Genomic DNA, 13,704 nt, shown 5'->3' on the forward strand with positions numbered 1-13,704 from the left:
CTAAATGGAACTACTTTATACCTTACATAGAACATATTTTTTTATTTTTAAATAAAATACATTCTCTAATGTATCTCTGTATCGTTTACCCCTACAAAATACCAAAAAAAATTGAACGATCTTAGATTATAAAGGATATAATGAAATTCCTTGATTAGTTCTTCACTGAGAAATTAGCCCTTTTATTTGATTTGACTGATGCAGACAACAAAGAATTATAACAAATATCAAAATATCAAAATTTCTAACTAATACTAGCTAAATATAATAGCTATATATTTATACAAAACATTCATATTTGAAAATATTTATCAAAAGAAAAGTTTCATAATAGCATAGCAGTTAATAATTAAAATAAAAAATAAGAATATTTGTCCATCGGTAATGGAAATTACATTAGTATGAATATAAGCTGAAACATCTCCTGATTGGGTCTCAACTATTGTTAAAGCTGTAACGACCCAGATTTGTACGTATACATAAATTAAATGTCAAATATTAAGCAGGACGAAATTTTATTTAAAGGGGTGAAAATTTAGAAGGAAAAAAAATGAAAAATTGGAAATTGGAAATTTATTGGATTAATTGGAAATTTATTTATTATCCAAAAATAATGAATGAGGGAGCAAAATCATGGAGGATTAATTAGAAGTTGGACGCTAGCTAATTCAGGAGACAACGGGCAGTAGATAACTTTTTGTTTGGGCACTACTCATTGGAAGAATTGAAGGTGAATTAATTGCCCATATACTCTTAAAATTTGAAAGAGTTAAAAAGAGGAAGTGGAATCCACTAGCAGTGAAGGCAACCACGCGTGAAAACTAGCGAGATTGGAGAGAACATTGGAGAGAGCGAGAGTAAAGAGAGCGAGATTCTTAGCGAGACAGTAGGAAAGAGCGGGAGCAGGAGCGGGAGCGAAAGCGAAAGCGAGAGCAAGAGCGGAAGCAAAAGCAGGCGAGAGCAGGAGCAAGAACGGGAGTGAGAGCAGGAGCGGGAGCACAAGTGAAAGTGAGAGCGTGACCAGTGACAGCGAGAGCGAGAGCGGAAGTCAAGAGAGCCAAACCAGCGAGAAAGTTAGAGAGAGCGAGATTCTGAGAACAAAGAGAGCGAGATTTGGACAGAAGCGTGGATTATGCGTTGAATTTGGCCACGATCTTATAGATTATACATAGAAAAACCCTAAAATTAAATACAAACAAAGAGTGATGACGTAAGGGCAAACGTTAGCCAAGAATTAGGTGTCTTATTGAGAGGAACCCTTAAACCCTAAGTAATTTTAAAGAAGCCACTTGTACGATGATTTTTCACACTGAGAAAAGCTGAAAACTACTATAAATAGGACCCTTTGCCGAAGATTTAACCCATTCTCAAACAAATCTCAGTAACAAAGAATCGTGTGAAAGAGTAAGTGTGAGTGAGGAAGTTCTGTGAGGCTAAAAGAGAAAAGTTCGTGTAACGTGCTGCCCAAATTTCCTTCTAGTTTAAAAAGGGAAAGCTCTACTGATCAAATCATAAAGAATACTAAGGAATAATTAGATCACAGTCAAGGTAAGTAGTTTATCTCACCCTCTCTTTAAGTGTTCTATGGTATTGTACCTTTATTATGTTGCATGATTATGTTAATTGTTATATTGCATTACATGTTTTGAACACGTTTCTCTACAAGGGACCCCATGCATTATGTTTGTTCACGATTACATTAAAATCAAGTTTTAATTAGGTGTAAGTTATGCTTCCAATCTAATCTTACATTTATGTTAATGGTTGATGTTTGATGCGACTCTGGCTCTACTGAATGCATGACCCGCTAATCATCAGATGGGTTAGTTTCCGCTTAAGTCCTCATCTTCCTATCAGGGCGGAGAAATTTATGCTTCCAGGGCTGGCAGGGCATGTATGGTTGCACCCCTCCAGGCCTAATCTTACGTTATGTTTATGCTAGGGACTAGCAAGGTATGTATGGTTGCACCCCTCTAGTCCAATATTACGTTTATGCTAATGGTTGATGTTGGATGCGATTCTGGCTCTACTGACTGCATGACCCACTAATCATCAGATGTGTTAGTTTTCGCTTATGTCCTCATCTTCTTATTAGGGCGGAGAGATTTATGTTGGAAGCATAACCGACCGCCACATGTTATTATACGTTTTCGGTCCCGATCATATGTTTTCATGACATGTTGCTTGTGATTGTGCATTTGGTCACTACCTACGTGAGAACTACTTACTGGGTATATTATATACTCATCCTATATTTTTACAGACTTTGTAGGTAAGGACACAACGTAGATTGCAGAATTAGACGTCGCTCAAATGGCCAACCATCAAACTCACAATTATAGGCATATGCATTTTGTACCACCACACTATTGTTCTTTGAAATTTTCACCAGAACTCATCTCATGATAGAAAAGTCTAAGTATGCATGTCCTAGCGGTTGAATCATAATGTGTAAGGATCCGGTCATTACAAAAGCAGTCATACTCCCTTCACCTAAAGCAGAACTTGATTTAGTGGCTCTTTCCAAAAGGCGTGAATGCAAATAAAAAACATCTCCCGGATAAGCTTCGCGGCCCGGCGGTCTTCGTAAAAGAAGAGACATTTGTCGATAAGCTTGTGCTTGTTTGGAGGGATCATCATAAATGATTGAAGTGTGTTGTTTTCTGTACATAAAATATTCAGCCAAAGCTGCTCCTGTATAAGGGGCAAGGTATTGTAATGTAGCCGGAGAATCCGCCGTTTCGGCTACTATAATAGTATATTCCATTGCCCCCCTTTCCTGTAAAGCAGTCACTACTTGAGCCACAGAAGATGCTTTTTGACCAATAGCTACATAAACACATATTACATTTTGCCCTTGTTGATTGAGAATCGTATCCGTGGCTACTGTAGTTTACCGGTCTGCCTGTCCCCAATAATTAATTCTCGCTGACCACGTCCGATAGGAATCATCGAATCAATAGCAATAAGTCCTGTTTGAAGAGGCTCGTATACGGAACGTCTCGAAATAATACCAGGAGCGGGGGATTCAATTAACCGAGAGTCAGAAGATGAAATTTCACCTCGGCCATCAATAGGTTTAGCCAGGGCATTTATAACACGACCTAAATAAGCCTCGCTTACTGGTATCTGAGCAATTCTTCCCGTTGCTTTTACAGAACTTCCCTCCTGTATCAGCAAACCATCACCCATTAATACAACACCAACATTATTTGATTCTAAATTTAGAGCTATGCCTATAGTACCCTCTTCAAATTCTACTAATTCACCTGCCATTACTTCATCAAGACCATAAATACGAGCAATGCCGTCGCCTACTTGAAGTACAGTACCGTATTTACAATTTTGACTTCTCTATTATATTGCTCAATACGTTCACGGATAATATTACTAATTTCATCTGCTCGAATGGTTACCATGAGTATTTCGTAATTCTTTTTTTTGTTCTTCAAAACAAAAATAATGCCTACAGTAGAAGGACTAATCAGTTAGTTATTTCTTTCATCGTCCCAAACATGCCAATATTAGCACTGATGGTACGTAAATGTAACTCGTTGTCCAAACAACTATTAAGAGTTCGAGAGCTCCTTGTAAGGCTTGTTGGAAAACCTGTTGTCGTACTTGATTAATCGCTTTTTGTTGTTCAAAACGAATAGTTTCATTTTTATAATTTTCTAATTGTTCCAAACTTTTAGAAGTTGAATTAATCAAATTCAATTTTTCTCGTTCTATCTCAGAGTATCCATTAACTCGAAACTGATCCGCTTCCATTTCGAATTTTCGTAAGCGGGCCCGGGCTTTTTCCAGCTGTTCAATGGCCCCCCCACGGAGTTCTTCTGAATTTTGAATTGTTTTCAAGATCCTCTGTTTTCGATTATCTAATAAATCACTTAATGAAAGTAGATTGTCTTTCCATTCATTTCAAAACTTCGACGATCCCTTCCCGAACCAAACATGAATCTTTCGATTCATTTGGCTCTCACGCTCAATTATTGCAATTATTTCTGGGAAATTCCCATATATCTTTTTGAATGTAATGAGCCTATCCTCTTTTCTCTATTCATATTCCCCAAAGAAAAATAAACAAAATTTTGATTATTAATCCAAGACCCGAATAGTCGGAGGACTCTTCTGGTCGTAGCTATTTTATCTAATTATTTTGCTAGATAGTTTTCATAAAAAAAAATGAAACAACAATTAATTATGATAATGATTTTTTATTTTTTAAATCGTTCGTTGCACAATAAAAAAAAAGAATTCTTTTTTCTTAAAAAAAAATAAACAAATGAATTGGACTTCCTCATACATTTGGCTTTTGTGAGAACCATTTGAATCAGGTAATGTAGTGATTCAAAGGGTTCTCGATATCTTACACACAGTTTTCTTATCTATACTCTCCCATGTTTGTGTTTGTCAGGCCCTTTCATCAATTCATTCAATTAGATGTTAATGTAAATGAACCATAACTATGTAGCCCTGTCCCTAATAGATTGACCCCAGAATAGCATATCCAAATTATAAGAAAACCCATAGAGGCCACAATTGCAGAATTTACACCTTCAAAATTTTTAGTTGTTCGCGTATGTAAATAAATTGCGAATATGGTCCAAGTAATAAATGCCCAAGTTTCCTTTGGGTCCCAATTCCAATACGATCCCCATGTCTCATTAGCCCATACTTCCCCTGAAAGAATACCTATGCTTAAAAAGATAAACCCTAGACTAATAATACGATAACTCCAATGATCTAACTGTTGAATCAGTTGAGACTTATAATAATTCTTCGAATAAAAAAAAAGGAAGTGTTTCTTACTAAATTGTTCCCTTCATTCATGTATTGGATCACATCAAAGGAAAATAAAGCATTTAAGAAATTGAAATTATTTTTTTTTTACCAAAAATTCTTATAGCTTTTTGAAATGTAATCAAAGAGCTAATGAAAATAATGATCCACATAAAAGAGCTGCATAACCCAATACTATCATACTTACGTGCATCATTAACCAATGAGATTGGAGAGCGGGAACTAATAGTGGGGATTGATGCATTTCAGTTAAAAAACCTGAAGTAGCAAAACCTTGGGTAAAAATAGTACTTGGCGCGGTTATTGCGTTTACACTTAAATGGTTTTTATATTTTTTAAAATACGTAAATAGATGAATAGTGGAGAAACCCCATGAAAGAAATAGTAATGATTCATATAAATCACTTAAGAGTAACTAATAATACGGTTATATAGAAAAAAGTAGCTATCATGCCCTTTTCTGACGAAACATAGAGTCCTACGGTTTCATCGATTAATAAGGTTATTAACTGAATTGTAATCACAATTGAATGACCGAAAAAGATATATGAGTTAATATATGCTCTAAAGTTGAAAATATCATAAAAAAAAAAAATTAAAGGTCCCTCAATTCAATTATTTGAATTAATATCTGGGACTTGAATTAATTATATTATAGAACTTTCTTATAATAAAAAATGGCATGCCGCCACTCGAACTCGAACCGAGATGCTCTACCACTGCTTTCTAAGAGAAGCGTGTCTACCGATTTCACCATAGCGGCTTTCTCAAAATCATAATAATCTATTATTATTCAATTGTCGAGATTGAAAAAATAGAATCAATTTTCAATTCTTCAATTCAATGTAATGTTTTTTACAAAATATTTATCGTGGATAAAAAACTCTTTATTTTTCATTTTGAAAATTTAATTAAAGGGGAAAAAAATAGGGGATTTGAGCGTTTCCAATAAAAATCTTATTTGATTTCATTTATTTCAATAAGAATTGAAGGTGTAAATTTTCTTCATTTAACTTTTATTTTATAAGATTTTGCAAACCAATTTAATTATGTATTCGGCGGGATATATTCTATAATAGTAATAATGATTTCGAGAAAAGAAATTAAGTAAGGGTTCATAGAATTCAAAAAGAAGGTTTTAACTTAATCAACTAATGTCATCGTTTCGATGTCTCATTAAATTTTTAATAAACAATTTCAGTTTACTATTTGATCTTCTATATTTATTATATATATAATATATAAAATATATAATAAAATCAAAAATAAACAAAAACTTTTTGTTTTATTGAGGCGATGGGGATTCGTAATTTTCCCCATCCCGAAAATCATAAAACAAAGATATGAAAAAGAAAGGTCAACCCGTGTATTTATTTTTATTCTTTGAACAAAAAAGGTACCATTTTCTATTTTTTAATTGAGTAAACAAAAGATTTTTTTTTTTTTTTTTACATACCCTAAAAAATGAAAAAGCAATTTCATATTCATTCGCTCAAAACATTAGGAAATTCCACTAATTGCTTTGATAAAAAAAATTAGTATTTAAATTATATTCTAAAAATTATAAATGAACTTCTACTAGGCTGTTTTTTAAGTCAAACCGATTCAAATTATTCCAATCTTTAATTATTTATTTTAATTTGATTTGTCCCCCAAAAATATTTGTGAATTCCCCGTTGAAAGAGATTTTGCTAGCGAAAAAGCTTTCAACACTGCCCGACGCCCTTTGCTTTTCCAAATATTTTTCCGAATCCCTTTTTTTGATAGAGAAGTGCGCTTTTTTGGAACTGCCATTCAAAAATTTTAATTGATTATTCATTGCTATAGTTGGATGTGAAAGGCATCTATTGTTCAAAACAAATTGTTCTTTACTATTTATTATCCATTTATTCTTGAAATTATAGTATACTCCTAATATAGCTATCGAAAATGAAAAATTATTATATTTGAATCATAAGATAGGACGAAAGATAATTTTTTTTGAGGTCCTGATACTCATTATGCCTAGCATTGAATAGATTGGGTATTCACCTTATCAAAATCTCAAGTCAATGATGGATTTTTTTTAGTGCCTAAATGGGGCACTCGATTCGGACCGAACTTTTTGTCAGGCTACTGTTCTCTTGTTTTGTTCCCTAAAAGTAATAGAGTAAGACATCGATTTCTCAATAAGATCACTTTTTTTATTACATGATGTACTTCTCTGAAAAACATTGGTGCGCGTGTAAACGAGGTGCTCTACCAACTGAGCTATAGCCCTTGTGCTTGTGATACATATCTTATCATGTAGATAATTTCTTGTCAAGATGAATATTCTATGATCTATTTTGTTGATTTGTTTCATTGGTACTGCTTATCAATAATATTCGATTTATAATCTATCGATGTGATGTGATAGGGCCCATTTGTTTTTCTTTGTGATGATAAATGACATACTTAACTCAGTGGTTAGAGTATCGCTTTCATACGGCGGGAATCATTGGTTCAAATTCAATAGTAGGTAGAACTTATTAGATATCACAGAAGCAATGGTATCTAATAAGTTTTTCTACTCAACTTTTTTCTAGTGATTTTCTATCTTTTCCATCCCACTCTATATTTATCTATATTTATTTCATTTTTTAATTGTAATTCTTTTTTCCATGAAAATTTCATTTCACTTGATTATTTAGACGCATTAACTAGGTACGCCATTGATAGCCTCTACTCGTGTCCTAGCTCGTCTGAGAGCTAAATTTGCCTCGATTGTTTGTCTCTTGCCTTGAGCTTCCCTCAAGTTAGCTTCCACTATTTCAAGAGTTTGCTAAGCTTCTTGTGGATCAATGTCACTAGCCTTCTCCACATCATTTACTAAAATAGTGACCTCATTATTGCCTATTCTAGCAAAATCACCCATCAGAGCCATTGTTAACCATCCGTCATTAGGAGTAAGGCGTATTTTCAAAATACCTATATCTACAGCTGTGGCAATAGGTTCGTGATCTGGTAATACACCAATTTGGCCACTATTCGTAACTAAAATGATTTCTTTCACTTCTGAATCCCGAATAATTTGATTCGGAGTCAGGACACTAAGATTTAAGGTCATTTCTTCAATTTTCTCTCCATTTCTAAGTTTGTAGCCTTCGTAGTAGCTTCATCGATGTTACCTACCAAATAAAAGGCTTGTTCGGGAAGACCATCTAATTCTCCGGAAAAGATTAATTTAAACCCTCTAATTTTTTCTGCTAGGCCAACATATTTGCCAGGGGAACCAGTAAATACTTCTGCTACGAAAAAAGGTTGTGATAAGAAACACTCAATTTTGCGTGCTCGTGCTATGGTTAAGCGATCCTCTTCGGATAATTCGTCCAACCCAAGGATAGCTATAATGTTCTGCAGTTCTTTGTAACGTTGTAAGGTTTGTTAACTCTTTGCGTAGTTTTATAATGTTCTTTACCAATGATTCGAGGTTGTAGCATAATTGAGGTTGAATCTAAAGGATCTACTGCTGGATACCTTTGGCAACTAATCCTCTTGATAGTACAGTAGTAGCATCCAAATGTGCAAATGTGGTGGAAGGAGCAAGATCAGTCAAATCTTCCACAGGTACATAAACAGCTTGAATAGAAGTTATGGACCCTTCCTTGGTAGAAGTATCTTTCTTGTAAGGAACCCATTTCGGTACTAAGAGTCGGTTGATAACCCACAGCCGAAGGCATTCTACCCAGTAACGCGGATACTTCGAATCCCGCTTGAATGAAACGGAAGATATTGTCAATAAATAGAAGCACGTCTTGTTCATTAACATCTCGAAAATATTCTGCCATAGTTAGGGCAGTTAAACCAACTCTCATACGAGCTCCCGGCGGTTCATTCATTTGACCGTAGACTAGAGCCACTTTTGATTCTGTAATATTTTCTTCATTAATTACTCTGGATTCTTTCATTTCCATGTAAAGATCATTTCCTTCACGAGTACGTTCACCTACTCCTCCAAATACGGATACACCTCCATGAGCTTTGGCAATGTTGTTGATCAATTCCATAATGAGTACTGTTTTACCCACTCCAGCCCCTCCGAATAGTCCTATTTTTCCTCCACGTCGATAAGGGGCTAAAAGATCCACTACTTTAATTCCTGTTTCAAAAATAGATAATTTTGTATCTAACTGTATAAAAGCAGGGGCAGATTTATGAATAGTAGATGTTGTGCGAGTTTCTACAGGACCCAAATTATCAATAGGCTCTCCAATCACGTTGAAAATTCGGCCGAGAGTCACTCCGCTGACTGGAACATCCATTTGGAAGAGATGATGGAAGCCGAGTTCATTTTGGTCATGGTACTAGGAAATGGAATCCTAGAATGGCACCTCATATCTCTGCAAAACGTAAAGGTATTCATATTATAAATCTTACTAGAACTGCTCATTTTTTATCAGAAGCTTGTAATTTAGTTTTTGATGGAGCAAGTAGGGGCAAACAATTCTTAATTGTTGGTACCAAAAATAAAGCAGCGGATTCAGTAACCCGGACTGCAACAAGGGCTCGGTGTCATTATGTTAATAAAAAATGGCTCGGGGGGATGTTAACAAATTGGTCTACTACAGAAACGAGACTTCATAAGTTCAGGGACTTGAGAACAAAACAAAAGACGGGGTGATTCGACCGTCTTCTGAAAAGGGATGCCGCTATGTTGAAGAGACAATTATCTCACTTGCAAACATATCTGGGCAGGATTAAATATATGACGGGGTTACCTGGTATTGTAATAATCGTTGATCAGCAAGAAGAATATCGGGCTCTTCAAGAATGTATCACGTTGGGAATTCCAACTATTTGTTTAATTGATACAAATTGTGACCCCGATCTCGCAAATATTTCGATTTCAGCGAATGATGATGCTATAGCTTCAATCCGATTAATTCTTAACAAATTAGTATTTGCAATTTCTCCAATTGACTATTTGAAATTCAATGGATCCTCCATTTTCTTTTTTTTCTTCTTGCGACATAACTGAGTTGAATGAATTTTTTACCATAAAATGAAATCTCCTTAGTCTCTTTTTTTTTATTTTTTTTATAAATTATTATTGATCAGTATAATAATGTTACTCATTTTAATTTGATATACACAATAATCTTACTTTGATTAAGAATTTTGATTCATTTTTTTTAAATAAAATTTAGCAATCCAATTTTTGAAAATTGTATTCAGATAGGTATGCAAAAGGCTGATATATTTCTGCATGCACAAAAAATATTTAGACTTCAAACTGAAATTGAAATTCAAAATGAAATAACAATAGTTTATTGATTCATTTCTAAATCTAATAGATACGTCATTGAATTAAATTAATATCATCTATTAGAATCTAAGACAGTGCCATATGTGTATTTCTTTGTCTTCATATACCATATAAGGTACGTGCAATATAGGAAAAATGTAGCATTAACGAATTTTCAATTGTTGATACATATGGATCCTTAGCATACTAAAACGACTGCTATTATTGGTATCAAATCAATAACGATTCATACAAGCTAAATCTTCTAATCGATAATTGGGCCAAAGAAATAACTTAAATTTATTTAGTTTATTTTGATATCTATCAAGATGTTTGCTTTTTTTAACTTGATCATCAGTTTTCACCTTATTTCCATTGTAAAATGCTGTATTTCTATTGATATCATTTCTATTCCCAGAATTGAAACAAATTAGAATTGTAAACTCTCTACGACCTCTAGAGGATAAGATATTTTCCGGAACAAGCAAATCATAATGATTGCTGGTTCTATTTTCATTCTTTTTTGATGTATTGCAATGGATTCAGCAAAACTGTTCTTATAGGGATAGTCTTTTTCTTGATATCTTTGATTAATTTGGTACTTATTCTTATGAACTAATGAAATACCTATGGTTTGAGATATAATAAATTGTCCATCATTTTTTACAGACAAACGAACCAGTTTGATAATCAATATTCCCCTTTTCATTAATTCTGTAAGAGTTAAATTGTTCGGAACTATCAGAATATCCAGACTCATTTCTCTCCTTTGAATAGAGGATATAGCAATTTCTCTGGGATTTATCAGTCTAAGCAGGAGACAATATACTTTGATGTTATTGATGATTCTTTGACTTAAGGAATCATCCCATCTCAATTGAAAACGAAAATATCTTTTTAGGACGAAATCAAGCTCCGCTTCCGTGTTTTTGTTGTATTCCTTTTTATTTATACGTTTTTTCACATCTGCTCCCGTAGAATCGTCTTGAAGATATTGTTTATGGTTTGAGAGAACTGAGTCAAGATCCTCTTTGGCCACAAATTCCTTTTCTCCGTTATTTCCATTTTCGAATTCAAGAGTTTTTTCATTCGCTGATATAAAAAGAGATCCTTTTTTCTTTCCAATGAGTTTTTTATTTTGACTAAAAATTTCATTTCCATTCAAATTTAAAAGAAGTTATTTTATTGGTATGATCCACGGATTAATCTTATATGCATTAGAAAGTATCAAAAATTTTGGAAAGAACCAAAGTTCCAGATTCGATATGGAACGACTTAGTATTTCTTCACTCATTCTCATCCAATCAAAAAAGATTTGCTTTTTATTGTTGGATGGGTTGCTTTCTTGATCTTGATTAATTGTGAGATAAAAAAAAATCTTTCTTATCGATTTTTTCAATTAGTTGAAAATTATTAACCCCAGTTTTAGTATTTTTATTACTATTCGTGTCAGCCTCAATATCATTCTCCAATCAAATATTTTCTATCCGGATTTTTTTCCAGATCTATAATATCATCTTCTCCTAGATAATTATTGATAGGGATACCAGTTGGTATATCAAAAATTTTCCATCTCTCTGTGTTGTATTTATAAGAACTTTCTCGATTATTTTTTACTTGTACTGGTAATTCATAAATATATGAATCTTTATTATCTTCATAATTAATAAATTTATATGATAAAAGATCATATCTACATTTTTTTTTATATTATCTTTTTTATTCGATAATGAGTAGTGTGTTTCAAAAGAATTTTGTTTTTTGTAATCAATTAATCGGTTTTTTTCATATGAATAACATTGGTTAAAATCTTTATTTTTACGATCTTGCTTGACTCTATTTTGCCATTTTTGGGGAGTAATTTTGCCCATCCAATCGGATCTAAATCGGAGTGATAATGACCCCTTAACCAGTTTTTCCATTGATTTATCACTCCAGAATTTTGAAGATTCTTTTGTTTTAAGTCGAAATGTAATATTTCGTGTGCTCCAACAACTTCAACAAAATAATCCTGTATTTCATTCTTAAGAAAACGAGATGTTCTGCGATATTGAAAGACAGGTCTTAACTTAGATAAGTTAATAATTTGTGTTTGTGATAAGTTGTAAAATAAATATGCTTGCGACAAGTATGATAAGTCCCAAAAGATCTTTCCATTTTTATTATTAATATTGGAAAGTGACTTTTTGATAGTTGAAATAAAGTGAATTAGACTTTGATTTGTTTTATCAATTCTTTCTTGGTTTGCTTCATTATTGGAAATGGATTTAGTCAATTTTTTTTATTGAATCAATAAAAAGTTGCCCATTAACCCTCGACATATTAATCATACGTTGAAAGATATCTATGTATATGTTTTCAACGAAAAATTTTAGAAAATGATGCGATTTACGAATTAATCGTACATTTCTTTTTTTTAATATCTTGAAAATATTTTTTTGAGATTCAAATATTTTATCATCATAACTTATTTTGTAGGACTAATATTGATTTCTGTATTTAGAAACTCTTTTTTCGTGTCTTTTCAAATTTTTTCAATTTTTTTTAGTATGGTGTTTGTTCTATCAGTCAGATCTTTCATCTTTTTTTCGCTTCATTCAACTCGTATCTTTCTTCCAATTCAAATAATCGAATTGGGTTTCTTTGTGAAAGTTCTGTTATTATTTGTTTTATAAAGAAAATGTTTTTGATGACCCATTTTTTTGTTTCTTTTGAGATATTTATAAACAAGTTTGTTCTTTCTTTTACTTTTAAAAGTCTTATAATTTGAAAACGCTTTTTCTTTTTTTCCAGTTTTTCATTTTTTTTTCATTTGTTTTTTCGAGTTCTTTTATGAAAATGGGTTCAAAAAATGAATGTTGTCTTTAGGGAGAATCAAAAGGCAGTTCAGCTTCCATTCCCCAAACTGTTAAAAAACAAAAATCATTTTCATTTTTTTGTCCTTTCGTTTTTCTTGAATCTTTATTAGGGGATTGTAACCTAGATGTGTGCCACGTTTTCAGATGAAAAGGAAATAAGATCTTTATTTGAATACTGTCCGTTAACCAATTTTTTGGAAATTCTTTTTCTGATAATTGAACACCATTATAGGTGCACTTTATATGCATTTCTTTATTCCAATTTTGAAAATCCTCGGACCATTCAGGAAATTGAAATAATAGCATACGGATAAGATTTTTAGCTATTATCAATGAGGGTAAGACAATATATTTTCTAAGAATTGATTGAGTTACTAAAAAAAAACCTCTTATTGATTGAGCAAATAGAATGTTATCCTAGGCTTCTACTATTTCTATACATTCGTTTTCCTCTCTTTGTTCCTCTCTTTTCTGGTTTTCTCTTATGTACGCCCCTCTTTGCTGCTTTTCGCTTATCTTTTCTTCTCTATTATCCGAAATAGTCAATTATGTGTTTGTCCATATCCAAGGTCTAAAAAGTATTTTCGTTAGGCCAGGAATAGGAATATCAAAAGAAAAAAAAAGATTTGTCTAGTCTATCAACAAAAAGATAAGAATGTACATTTTCTTGTAACAGTTTCAAAGTAACTGTTTTACGTCGTTGAGCACGCATAGAGCCTTTGATTATGTCTCGACGAGAATCCGATTGTTGGGAATACCTTATCAAAGCAACTTCAT

General features: G+C 32.8%; 1 pseudogene across 1 annotated transcript; it reads right to left on the reverse strand.

Moving 5' to 3' along the window:
* Positions 1 to 311: 311 nt before the first annotated feature.
* LOC120084685 (ATP synthase subunit alpha, chloroplastic pseudogene) lies at positions 312 to 4,065 on the reverse strand (annotated as a pseudogene). Its single transcript, XR_016531703.1, has 2 exons — positions 2,480 to 4,065; positions 312 to 455 (listed from the first exon to the last, which is right to left on the reverse strand). The product of XR_016531703.1 is annotated as an ATP synthase subunit alpha, chloroplastic pseudogene (transcript).
* Positions 4,066 to 13,704: the final 9,639 nt, after the last annotated feature.

Source organism: Benincasa hispida, chromosome 9, assembly GCF_027475165.1.
Source record: "Benincasa hispida cultivar pf3 chromosome 9, pf3_genome.v1.1, whole genome shotgun sequence".
Taxonomy (NCBI): Eukaryota; Viridiplantae; Streptophyta; class Magnoliopsida; order Cucurbitales; family Cucurbitaceae; genus Benincasa; species Benincasa hispida.